This window comes from Lactuca saligna, chromosome 4, assembly GCF_052625555.1.
Source record: "Lactuca saligna cultivar CGN05327 chromosome 4, ASM5262555v1, whole genome shotgun sequence".
NCBI classification, from domain to species: Eukaryota; Viridiplantae; Streptophyta; class Magnoliopsida; order Asterales; family Asteraceae; genus Lactuca; species Lactuca saligna.
This window is the reverse complement of record NC_136420.1, coordinates 234,462,320-234,475,764: the sequence shown is the minus strand read 5'-3', so window position 1 is coordinate 234,475,764 and position 13,445 is coordinate 234,462,320. Positions and strand designations below refer to the sequence as shown.

At 39.2% G+C, this 13,445-nt stretch overlaps 1 long non-coding RNA gene and 1 pseudogene across 2 annotated transcripts; one reads left to right on the top strand and one right to left on the bottom strand.

Moving 5' to 3' along the window:
• Positions 1-448: 448 nt before the first annotated feature.
• On the bottom strand, positions 449-2,286 carry LOC145043401 (cytochrome P450 736A117-like; annotated as a pseudogene). Its single transcript, XR_013681021.1, has 2 exons — positions 1,294-2,286; positions 449-1,188 (listed from the first exon to the last, which is right to left on the bottom strand). The product of XR_013681021.1 is annotated as a cytochrome P450 736A117-like (transcript).
• Positions 2,287-2,540: 254 nt separating this feature from the next.
• Positions 2,541-11,672, top strand: LOC145043402 (uncharacterized). The gene is made up of 4 exons (XR_013681022.1): positions 2,541-2,594; positions 2,669-2,934; positions 7,854-9,233; positions 10,277-11,672. It is a non-coding gene; the product is annotated as an uncharacterized LOC145043402 (long non-coding RNA).
• The last annotated feature ends 1,773 nt before the right edge of the window (positions 11,673-13,445 follow it).

The window sequence follows — 13,445 nt, the reverse complement described above, 5'->3', positions numbered from 1 at the left end:
TGATGTGTATGTATGTATTTAAAATTATGGTTTAACGCAACAAGATGAGGTCATTTGTAAAGTTACAGGTGAACCAAATACAACAATAAACAATATGCTATATGATAAATGATATTATTAATTTATAGATAGTACATCGCATGTCAAAATGTTCATCAAATCCCTCAAAAAAGTCAAATTATTATAAATTAGCCTATTTTCGGAAATTCTATAAGTACCCTCCAATTCTCCAATCGCAATGTACCCAAATACTTAATATTGCTTGTGTATGATGTGAGTCAACTTTCCTTTACTGTATAACTTATTTTTAAAGCACTGTAAATTGATAATTTTATATATTAAAAATATGTTTGCCTTCAAGTCTACAACCTTATGTCTTCATGATAGAGCAAAACTGAGCTTTCTCACAAGCTAAATCCGAAAGACCAACGGAAATATTAAAAAGATATTCAACATCTAATGCCTTAATTATTACTATTGATACGAAAAGAAATTTGAATGAGGTTCCATAAAACAAGTACAAGGAGACGTTTTTAATAGGCTCCATGATATTATCATATAAAAATCATAGTGTACCAACAATGGAGACAGGTTTTCCCTGTGCAAGCAATGGAACTTTTTTATGATTAGCCACACCGCAGGTTTCAGTCATATCTACATCCTCTGGCTTCACACCATGTGGAAGCGACCAATCAAACTTGCATAGAACAGTAGCCAACACCTTCTCAGTAAGGCCATCGCAAATACCCTTCCAGGGCAACTCCGTCTTCCAGCACCAAATGGAAGTAACTCGAAATTGTGTTTTACGAAATCAATAGATGACTCCAAGAACCTCTCTGGCAGAAACGTTTCAGCTTCACTCCATACTTTAGAATCCCTCATAATTGCATAAACGTTTACGTATACCCTTGTTCCTTCAGCAATATCGTACCCCATTACGTTTACATCATATCGTGCGATTCTTGGAGGTAGAAGGGCAAGGGGAGGATGGAGGCGTGTAGTTTCCATTATCACAGCTTTAAGATACCTCATCTTTCCCAGATCTTCATCGTTTATCTCTTCCTTTCCATTAAGGACACTCCTTACTTCATCCTGGACTTTCTTCAGAATATTCGGATTTAACAACAGCTCGGTCATCGCCCATTCAAGTACGGCTGAAGATGTATCTGTCCCACCAACATACGCGTCCTACATACAATATTAGTGCAAAATGTTTAATTAATGAAAACGGACAAGGATTCAGTTGTTTGTGATAGAATTGTAGACTAAGATAATGGGAAATATAATACGTACCAAAAGGAGTGCTTTGACCACATCCCCATCGATGGTGATTCCAATGTTATCATCTTTCTGAATCTTAAGCAGAGCTTCAATGAAGCTTTCCACGTCATTTTCACCATTTGGAGTCGGGTTATTGACTACTTTCTTTATGGTCTCATCGACTACACCTTGGAGGAACTCATCAAATTCTAATGCGACCCTATCGACTTTAGAAGTAAGACCTCTAAGACGATCAACCACCGCAAGAAGAGGAAACGAGTCCTCCAAATAAAAGCTACCCAATACCTCCAAGAACTCTTGCATGATCTTCTTGAATATCCTCCCAATCTCCCCTTCATTATACGTCCTCCCGAACGTAGCCAAACATGTCACATCGTTTGAAAGTGAGCAAAACAAGTCGCTCAAGTCTGCAGGCTTCTTAGACAAGAAACACTGGGTGATTTTATAAACACATTCGGCAATTACCTTTTCCCTCAACTCATTAAAAGTTTGGACCTTTTTGTTACTTAGAAGCTGGAGAGTCAGAATGCTCTTTGCTTGCCTCCAGTATTCACCATATGGAGCCAATGTTAGTTCCTTGAGGTTGTAGGAGATGGTTCTGAACATCCTTGTGCTTGGCCTACTGGCAAATGCAATATCATGTGTTTTCATGATCTCGCGAGCTGCTTCAGATGACGAAACCACCAGGCTTGGGACTGAGCCGAGGTAGAGGAGCATGAGCGAGTCACCATAGCGTCTGGACAGAGATAAAAAGGATTGGTGGACGAGTGCACCCAGCTGGTGGAGGTTGCCTATAATCGGTAACTTTGGTGGTGATGGTGGTAGCTTCTTGGTCGACGATGATCTAGAATTGTACCTTCTGAAGAGTACCAATGCAGCGCCAAGATACAAAGGCAAAGTGTAGATCGGCAGCTGCTCCAAGACACTCCACATCGTGTCTCAGTAACTGAGATATGGTGAGAAGAGTGAAATTGAAATATAGGTGTGAATGAGAGTTTATGTTAAGGCGACTATTTATAATCAAAATCTTTTAAACCCTCCATTTTGTGCCATCGAGCTGGATCACGCTGTCGTGTTAGGGATAATGACCATGATTAAGAAACAATAAATTGCAATAATAGTGATTTTCAGTAAAACCTCATCGACAAAAATAAGATATATGATTTTTGAAGTGTATTCTGAAAATTGATTATGTTAAACGTCAATGTCCGATAATTGCAATAATATTACTCAACGCTTGATCCCCTTTCTTTTTTAATCATCAAGATCTGCGGACAAGTTGCCTAATCAATTCTTCTTTTCTTCAGACTTAGGTCCCACCGTCTTATCCTATACCACGCTGTCATTTATTGTTCGATCTTAACTAATTGGCTTGTTTATGTTTCAGATTTAGTTCGATCTACTTCTCTATATACAAACATGGACGATACTGTAAGATCTATGTTTCAATACGGCTAGATTGGTTCTTCTCTTGTTCGGATCTTAGCTCCCGACATCAGATCATATATGATCCTTTCATTCAGTGTTACATATTCAACGATTTGTCTCTTCGTCTTTCATATCTGATATCTGGTTTACATATGCTTCGATATTTAAGAACTGGAACAATCTAGGTGTTTCATCCGATATGTGCTCTCTGACTTCATCTCCCAGGTACAACAGTTAGACCTTGTTTTAGTGGTTTAAGCCTCATGCTCAACGTGATTAGGTTTTGTTGGACTTCTAAGTTCTAACTAGTACTAACCCTAAAGTCATCGCAATTCACTGAACCACGTTATATATATAATAAATTGCAAATCATATAAAAAGCTCTTAAGTTTTCATAGAGGTAAGTTTTATCTTTGCCCGTGTTTTAGGTTTACTGCAGCCGTATGTTTTATTTAATTTGTTTATTTATATCCTTTTAGTCGCGTTTCCAAATAATACGAGTAAAGCCATTGAGTTTTAAAAATATTAGAATTTACTCTTAAGTTTTCAAAAATATTTGGATTTATCTTTACTTTGATTGTTATTCTGATTATTTTCATTATATATATATATATATATATATATATATATATATATATATATATATATATATATATTAAAGTTGTACACCTTTAGGAACAGTAAACTTCCGAAGGAGTTGGCAGAAATGGCCCTTACGTATATATTTTGTTGCATTTTCGGCATGTTTTTCTATAAGGGTATTTTATGTAATTAATTGCTTTCTTTTCTACAAGTGTTGATCATCGTTGCTGCTGTTGTGTGACTGTATTTCATGTTTATCTTCATATTCTGTCGATTGTTCCTTTTGGGATATATGTTCTTATTCCATCGCTTCTCCATTCTTCTTCTCACTTAAACCTGAAAGGGCCCTCACCACCACCACCCTACAGTCGATCGTTCACCACCACCGGCTTTAACGCTTACTTCCACTGCCTTACTTGACTGAAGGTTTACCATCGCTCCAGGGCAACTTCGTCTTCTAGCAGCAAATGGAAGTAACTCGAATTTGTGTTTTACGAAATCAATAGATGACTCCAAGAACCTCTCTGGCAGAAACGTTTCAGCTTCACTCCATACTTTAGAATCCCTCATAATTGCATAAACGTTCACGTATACCCTTGTTCCTTCAGCAATATCGTACCCCATTACGTTTACATCATATCGTGCGACTCTTGGAGGTAGAAGGGCAAGGGGAGGATGGAGGTGTGTAGTTTCCATTATCACAGCTTTAAGATACGTCGTTTTTCCCAGATCTTTGTCGGTTATCTCATCATTTCCATTAACGACACTCCTTACCTCATCCTGGACTTTCTTCAGAATATTCGGATTTAACAACAGCTCGGTCATCGCCCATTCAAGTACGGCTGAAGATGTATCTGTCCCATCAACATACGCGTCCTACATACAATATTAGTGCAAAATGTTTAATTAATGAAAACGGACAAGGATTCAGTTGTTTGTGATAGAATTGTAGACTAAGATAATGGGAAATATAATACGTACTAAAAGGAGTGCTTTGACAACATCCCCATCGATGGTGATTCCACCCATGTTATCATCTTTCTGAATCTTAAGCAGAGCTTCAATGAAGCTTTCCACGTCATTTTCACCATTTGGAGTCGGGTTATTGACTACTTTCTTTATGGTCTCATCGACTACACCTTGGAGGAACTCATCAAATTCTAATGCGACCCTATCGACTTTAGAAGTAAGACCTCTAAGACGATCAACCACCGCAAGAAGAGGAAACGAGTCCTCCAAATAAAAGCTACCCAATACCTCCAAGAACTCTTGCATGATCTTCTTGTATTTCCTCCCAATCTCCCCTTCATTATACGTCCTCCCGAACGTAGCCAAACATGTCACATCATTTGAAAGTGAGCAAAACAAGTCGCTCAAGTCTGCAGGCTTGCTAGACAAGAAACATTGGGTGATTTTATAAACACATTCGACAATTACCTTTTCCCTCAACTCATTAAAAGTTTGGACCTTTTTGTTACTTAGAAGCTGGCGAGTTAGAATGCTCTTTGCTTGCCTCCAATATTCACCATATGGAGCTAATGTTAGTTCCTTGAGGTTGTAGGAGATGGTTCTGAACATCCTTGTGCTTGGCCTACTGGCAAATGCAATATCATGTGTTTTCATGATCTCGCGAGCTGCTTCAGATGACGAGACCACCAGGCTTGGGACTGAGCCGAGGTAGAGGAGCATGAGCGAGTCACCATAGCGTCTGGACAAAGATAAAAAGGATTGGTGGACGAGTGCACCCAGCTGGTGGAGGTTGCCTATAATCGGTAACTTTGGTGGTGATGGTGGTAGCTTCTTGGTCAACGATGATCTAGAATTGTACCTTCTAAAGAGTACCAATGCAGCGCCAAGATACAAAGGCAAAGTGTAGATCGGTAGCTGCTCCAAGAAACTCCACATCGTGTCTCAGTAACTGAGATATGGTGAGAAGAGTGAAATTGAAATATAGGTGTGAATGAGAGTTTATGTTAAGGCGACTATTTATAATCAAAATCTTTTAAAACCTCCATTTTGTGCCATTGAGCTGGATCACGCTGTCGTGTTAGGGATAATGACCATGATTAAGAAACATTAAATTGCAATAATATTGGTTTTCGGTAGAACCTCATCGACAAAAATAAGAAATAAGTATGATTTTTAAAGTGTATTCTGAAAATTGATTTTTTTAAAAGTCAATGACCGATAATTGCAATAATAGTAGTGAACGCTTGATTTCCTTTCTGTTTAAATCCTACAAGATCTGCGGACACGTTGCCTAATCAATTCTTCTTTTCGTAAGACTTAGGTCCCACAGACGTATCCTATAGGGCCTATCATTTATTGTTAGATCTCAACTAATCTGGTTGTTTGTGTTTCAGATTTAGTTTCGATCTACTTCTCTATATACAAACTTGGACGGACCTATAACATCTATGGTCAATACGGCTAGATTGGTTATTTTCTTGTTCAGATCTTAGCTCCCGGCATTAGATCATATATGATCCTTTCATTCAGTGTTACATTCTCAGCGATTTGTCTCTTCGTGTTTCATATCTGGTTTACATATGCTTCGATATTTAAGAACTTGATCAATCTAGGTGTTTATATCCGATATGTGCTCTCTGAGTTCATCTCTTAGTTTACAATAGTTAGATCTTGTTTAGTTCAACATGATCAATCTAGGTGTTTACATCCAATATGTGCTCTATGAGTTCATCTCTTAGTTTACAATAGTTAGATCTTGGAAAGGTGTCATCCGATTCAGGAGGCGGGGCAAGCTGGGTCCTAGGTATATCGGTTCTTTCATGGTTATAGCCCCATTGGGTAGGCTAGCGTATCGGTCAGATCTTCTTGAGGAACTCAGTCAGTTTCACAGTACTTTTCACGTATCTTAGCTACGGAAGTATTTGGCTGATGATTCCACAGTGGTTCCATTGGCCGATATTTAGGTGGACGACTGTCTGAACTTCAATGAGAAATCAGTAGCGATCCTCGATAGAAAGACGAAGACCTTGACGAACAAGATTTTTTAGTTGGTAAAAGTGTAGTAGCAGCACCGCAAGGGTTCAGAATGGACATGGGAGTCAGAGGACGAGATGAGGGAGCATTACCCTAAGTTATTTCCGGCAGCTAGCGAGCTTCGATGACAAAGTTTAATTCAAGTATGGGAGAATTGTCGCGCCCAAGTCAACTGATATGAAATCAATCTATTATTCTAATTAATTCAATTAAAAATGTGGTCAATGGTTCGTAAGTACGTTGAGTGTGCATTAGGTACGCACATCGTACTCCTTGTATGTGAATCACTGGGGTGATCCTGGCGTATGCTGGGCATACTCAAGCCAATGGCAACCCTATTCTTTAGGGTTTGCAGCCTATTTAAGGTCCTTAAGTTCTTTAAGTACATTACCCATTTAGCCACTATTGCCTTTTAGTCTTATTCCTGAAACCTTAGCCATCTTCAGTGCATTTTTGAGCTTACATAGAGTGTTTGGATGTTCTTTTGTGGTTGTGAAGAAGAAGGAAGTTTAAGAAGAAGCAAAGGAGAAGAATGAGCTTGTAGATCTAGAGTTTGTGCATCATTTCTAGCCCATTGAAGGTATAAAGCCTGAAATTTGTTCATTCTAAGCTTAGATCTAGGTTTAGGGTATCTTTTTTCATTTTTTGGTCCCATAACTTGGTCTTTTGGAGTATGGGCTAGTCCAGGCCATTTGAGCTGTTCTTTTCGACTCTTGGGAGTGCATGAAGTCATAAAAATCATATCTTGAAGGTTACGACCCGACCATGCATGAGTTGGTAGCCACCTAAGTGAGTTAGAGGCCTTAATTCATAGTTTGGGCTCTAAGTGAGTTAGAGGGCCTTAGGCCCACCTTTTGTAGCAAGACATTTGCAGGATTAAGGCCCTGTTGGGTGCTCTTGGGCTTAAAGGCCTTCTAGTTGGGCTTGGATGCCTTTTTGGACTTGTATGGATTTGGGCCTTGTAAGAGGGAGTCCTAATGAGGAAAGGGTGAAGAAACCCTTTTTGCATTAAGTCAAGAATGAGGGTTTAGACTTTCGGGTTAGAATATTGGCCCAATTTCTAATTAGGTTTTTGTACTCATGCCTTAAGGAGAGGATTTTGTGCGTCATTTGTTGAGTATGATTTGATACCTTCAGTATGAGGTGATTTTCCTTCACTGTATCCATGGTTCGAATGCACTAATGTTTGCACACTAGTTCATGATGTAGTATGATGATTGTCTTCGTGACAATTGTCAGTTATGCCTGTATTTGCTTAATGACTCTGTGATTATTTGTTATGATATTATATGGTAGTGGTAGGGATAAAATAGACCATGTATCTGGTTGAAACAGACTAAAGTGGATAACAAGCACCCATATATGCTTGACAGTATTCGGTTGAACCAAGGGGAATACAAGCACCCCAGATATGCTTGACAGTATTCGGTTGAAATAGACCGAAGGGGATTGCAAGCACCCAGATATGCTTGGCTATATGTTTGTATTGTATGTGATATTTTGAGGGGGGGGGGGGAAACACTAAGCTTTATGCTTACAGTTTTCAGTTTATGTTTCAGGTACTTCTGTTTCGAAGGGGAAGGGACCCGGTCGGATCACACGATATCACCCTATGGTTTTTGTAATTTGAGATTTTGGGAATTTGTACTCTGATAACATGTTGGGATGTTACAAAAATAATCCTCAATTTTGTTACTAGTATCGTATGACTTGAATGAATTTAAAAACAAAATATTATCCATATTTTTGGGATGTTACAAAAACAATCCTCAATTTTGTTCCATGTCGAATGTGTACCTAATACTTATTTTGTTGGATTAGGTGTCTAAGCTCATAACTATAATTGGTATATACTTGAATTGATAGCAGCACAGTCCTTTTGGGTTTCCCTCAAGACTAACAACTAGACAAGATTGATTAGAAATAATAATATTTAATTATTATTTAATCAGAAATTAATTGGAATTAATTTTGGGATTAAATAAATTAATTAAAAGTGTGGGGAGTAATATGTAATTATTTGATTGTTGAGCAAGAGACAATCTACACCCTCCACTAGGAATGTACGGTTTCTTAAAGCCGAAGGGATTCTATAATTATAGTTGGTGGATAATCAGGAAGGTGGATAATTACCTGGTTTAAGATAATCTTTGATTTCGGCTTATCTTGGGTTTCTTGACTGCACTATAAATATAGCCTCAACCCTAGAACTTTCGGATACTCATTCTTTTGAAGAAATAGCCGAATTTTCCAACTTCCTTCCTCTCTTTGAATCTTCTTTCTTTGCTAGTGTTGGGTGTGAACCATTAGAGGCGTGACATTTGTAGTCCTTGCTCTCAAGGCTTCAACAACACAATGATTCTCATTGTTATTACTAAATATCAATCAAGGTATGTTTCTCCTAACCCTATTTGTATTTTTGAAAATATGCTAGTGTTCTATGGTTTTTATTTTTGTTGTTCAAACTTGTATGTTCAATTAGAGAAAATGTAACACCCCGAGATTCAGGTACATTTCTTTTACCCTTATTCTTTGTCATTAGTCATGAATAACCCTTGTGTGGAGAAAAGTTAGCATGTGAGTACGCTGGGCGTAACATGGGGGGTACGCTGCGCATACTCGTATGCTTAGTTTGGACGCAAATCACCAAGGTACGTTGGGCGTACCAAGAGTTACGACGGGCGTACCCGGCCCAGGTGCAAAACCCTAATCCATCTTGCACACTATTTAAAGGGTGTTAAGGCTATTTTCTCAGCCTCCATATCAGTGAGTGAAACCCTAAAAGAGAGCCCCCATCGTCCTTAGTGTGTGAGAGTGTTGATTGGAGCTTTTTGTGCCTTGGTGACTTAGTGAAGAAGAAGGAAAGGAGTTATTGGAAGCTAAAGCTTGAGGTACCATTTTGGATCTGAGATCTACAGAGCAAGGGATTACACTTAGAGGTATAAAGTTCAAAACTTTCCTCTTCTTTTGATTTGTTGTTGCATGTGCTTTTGCTATGGCTAAAAACCGCAAAGGTGGAGACTTTATGTGTGTAAAGTGCTCCATGGTCCGAGATATGTCCCCATTCAGTGCTATTAGTGATTTAAAGCCATAAAGCTTCCATCTTTAGTGATTAGTTTGAGGTCATGCTTGAGTATAAGCCTTCTAGAGTTAAAGGATGGAACATTGTGAGAGTTTGTGACTTATCCAGCCATGCAAAGGCATAAAGTCATCAACTTTATAGATTAAGAGGCTTAGATGTGGTCGGATCTAAAATCTGAATGTGAGTCTTAACTGTTTAAGACCTAAAGAGTTAAAAGGTTGAAGCTGGGGAGTACGTCGGGCGTAATCCCAGTACACGACGCGTACTGGGTGGCGTTCCCCTATCCTGAGAGGCACCCGGTTACGCCCAGCGTACACATCTGGTACGCGCAGCGCAACCCAATAAGTTGACTTTTAGGGTATGGTCTATTGTGGGGCTTTTTGGTTGTGAGAGAGGTAAAATGGTCTTTTACCCTTCTAAGAGTGTCATATGAGGACATAGTCTAGCCTTTGAGAGTTATAATAATATGAGTATTTATTTTATATGAGTAGGCAGAGGTTAGACCAGCGTTACCGAGTCAGAGATTACCGAGATACCTAAGGTGATTCTTCTCACTATACTTTACCTAGTGTGGTAATAGAGTTATGTGATAGAGTATTTTAGAGTTATATGCCAGTGTAATTGCATGTTATTTATGTGCTATGATTTATTGTGATATGTGTTATGCATGATTCAGAGTTACAGAGTTAGGAACTTCGGGTCCACAAAGTTAGGACTTTCGGGTCCACGGAGTTAGGGCCAGAGGGCCCATAGAGAGTTGGGGCTGGAGGGCCCTACTGAGACACATAGACCTAAGGGTCAACAGAGTTACAGCCTTGAGTGGCTATTATGTGTTAGAGTGGTATTTTTGGGAACTCACTAAGCATTTATGATTACAGTGTTATGTGTTATGTGTTTCAGGTACCAGTGATGATCGCGGGAAGGTGCTGACATGATTCGTACACACGCACACCGGAGTTTATGTATTTTGATCTTGGGTTTTGTACCGATACAATGTTGACACAATGTTTTTATTTATGATTGCAAAATGATATTTTATGGTTTCCAAAAGTGAAAATTTGTTCAAATTTTTACGGTGTTGCAAGTTGGTATCAGAGCGTTGGTTTGAGGGATTCGGATACATCTTCGGGCGTATCTGAACTCAAACTGGGGATTTGAGGAAATTTTTAACAATAAAAATAATATTTTTGAAAAAGAGTAAAAAGAGTCTTGAGACAAACAGAGCAGAGTCGTGTGTACGATCAGCCAACGCCCGATCGGTGATTTCCCAAAATACCCTCATAATAAGTGATTATCAGATATGATATGTATGTTGTATGATGAGTTACGATATGCATTCTAGAGTAGACTAGGTATTCTTATTAGGACTAGAGTGGCCTGATACATGATGCCTTAGTATAGGGGTTTTGCTGCTAGAGATGCTTAAGAGTGATTTAGATAGCAGCGAGGTGCTTATGAGAGTTTTGCTAGTGAGTAGCACGTGATAAAGAGAGTAGAGTACTTGGGATTTGGGGCTCAAGGAGGAGGACTTGGGATGAATGTCGATGTGGTATGGATGATAGTATTGGGCCCGTACTACTGAAGATATTGGGTTGGTGTGCAGTCCAAGTAAGAATCCTTAGGGCACCAAGGAACGAGTAGGGTGGAGTTATTGAGCGTGATTATACTCGAGGGGTCTCTAATATTCTTATGTTGTATTTCAGAAGGAGACCATGGTTGGGACGCGCCACACACCAGGGACCAGTAGTTCGAGTGATGAGGAGATCCGTAGGATCATCCAGGAGGAGGTGGTTGTGGCCATCAGGGCAGAGATACCAGAGATGTTCGGGTCTATCAAAACCACTCTGATGGAGACATTTAATGAGAGATACGCTGTTCTTTCTGAGGCTGTTGTTGCTGCGGCCACCGTAGCTATAACTGCGACTAGGCCACAGGGTGGTGTTGTGTTGCTGTTCCGAGAGTTCAACAACACAAAACCAACAGAGTTTGATGGGACCCATGACCCGATCACGGTGATGAGATGGATTTCAGACATATAGGGGTGTTTCTTTACTTGCTCATCTCCAGAGCATTTGAGAGTCTGGTTCGTGCTGAACCAGCTTCGCTCGGGAGTGAAGGATTGGTGGAAGTTTGTGACTACGCACTTTACGTCTGCTGAGCTTGCTGCGGTGACCTGGGAGAGGTTCACCGCTATGTTTCGAGATGAGTACGTTCCCCAGGTGGAGAGGGAGCGTTTGTCCCAGGAGTTTCTGTGACAACCCGATTTTTAGATACAATGTAATGTAAAACCAGTCAAATTTAGGTCAAAATATAACTTTCCTAAAATCTTATTTGGGTTAAATCAAGTGGTAGGAATCGTAACAAGCTTTTCATACATATAAAGAACACAAAAATCCGAGTTATAACGAAGAAGTTATAACCATTCTAAAATTCCCGAAAAAACCGGCAACACCGATTAAACGAAAAACGTGAAGTTTCAATACAATATTATTTAGCCTTAAATATCTAAATGAAAGTTGTAGATAACATTAAACCGCGAGCTTACATAAAAAGAACATCCAAATCTGACTTCGTATGAAGAAGTTATGATGTTTCCAACATCCGGATATAGCAGTAGACAGCTAAAAACTCGAAATAGAGATTGAGAGACTTTTGGCCAAAACAACCTAAATGAGAATCGATGGTCTCAATAATAGTAGTGCAACAATGAAAAGTCTAACGAAAACGGACATCGGATGAAGAAGTTATGGATTTTTAACGAAATTTTCGTGTCCCGGCCCGTTAAAAATAAATAGTTAAAAATAAAATCAAAATTAGACGATGAAGTCTAAACGAGAGTTGTAGAGCATATTTTCAGCTTTGCGTGCATATAAAGAACGTCGACAACGGAGCTCGTATGCGAAAGGTACGGATTTTACAAGTTCGAGGCCCGAAATCAGAGGCTGTCAGGTTTGCCACGCGTGGCACAGTTTGCCGCGACCCGGCAAGTGACTGAGGGCGTCCAATCAATGGAAGAGGATAAGAATTTCTCCCCATGACATGGCACACCATAAATACCCCTATAAATGGATTTCAAGGGCTTCGGGTTTCATTGCTCATTTCCCTTCTTTCTCGCACCGAAACTCTTCGTTTAACCACTTGGGTTGTGGTGATTTGGTAAGGCATGTGGAAGATATGGTGGGTAACCTATTGACCCATGTTCAAATCCTGGCACTACTAAGCCCTTGTGGCCATGGAGGTTCGCCTGCAGTGACTCCAGGGCATGAGGCAAAGCCTCATGTTTGCAGCGGAGGATTAGTCGGTGCGCGAAAGCTGGCCTGGAAACCCTCGTTAGGGAAGTTCCCTTTCCAAAAAAAAAAGTCCCGAAGGAAGGTTTTGTGTTCCCGATATTCCCGAGTATCCTGAGACTTTCCCGTGTTTTCAACTCTTCCTGTCGAAGCTCTGCTCGATTCTTCTCTCGACTACATCAAATCAACCACTTCAATCAAGTGAGTTCATACCCCTTAGTTAACCTTTTAAATGTTTTTAAATGTTTATAAATGCTTTATGGGGGGAATACAAGTTGAATCGTGTTTAGTGATTATATCAATCACATGTGATTAATAACTAGCATTCAAATGGATTTACTATACGTTAACTGTTTTACCAAATAGATTTCTTCAAATAACTTTCTTAAACGTTTTTACATGTTTAAAACTCTTTATCAAACTATCTAACACACTGTAAGCTTCCTTTCAAACTCTCTTACAAAGGTGTTTTCAAACAGAGGTTTTCCGTATACTTAAACTGTCTTATCAAACAAAATACTTTCAATCGTTTTATAAACTGACATCAGGTCATCGTTCTTTATTATTAAACTTTTCAAAGGTTTTAGAAAACTTCTTTTACGCTTTTATATTGTCAAATGCATGCCCATATATGTATAGTTATATAAGTAATGTTTAAAGGACTTAGGACGGTTAGCTTGCTTTATTTCCTTTTCCTCGTTGGGATGTGGCCTTAGGGTATCTGTTGCTCGTCCGAATGTCATCTAAATATTATTTATATATCATTTATACATATATAGGTA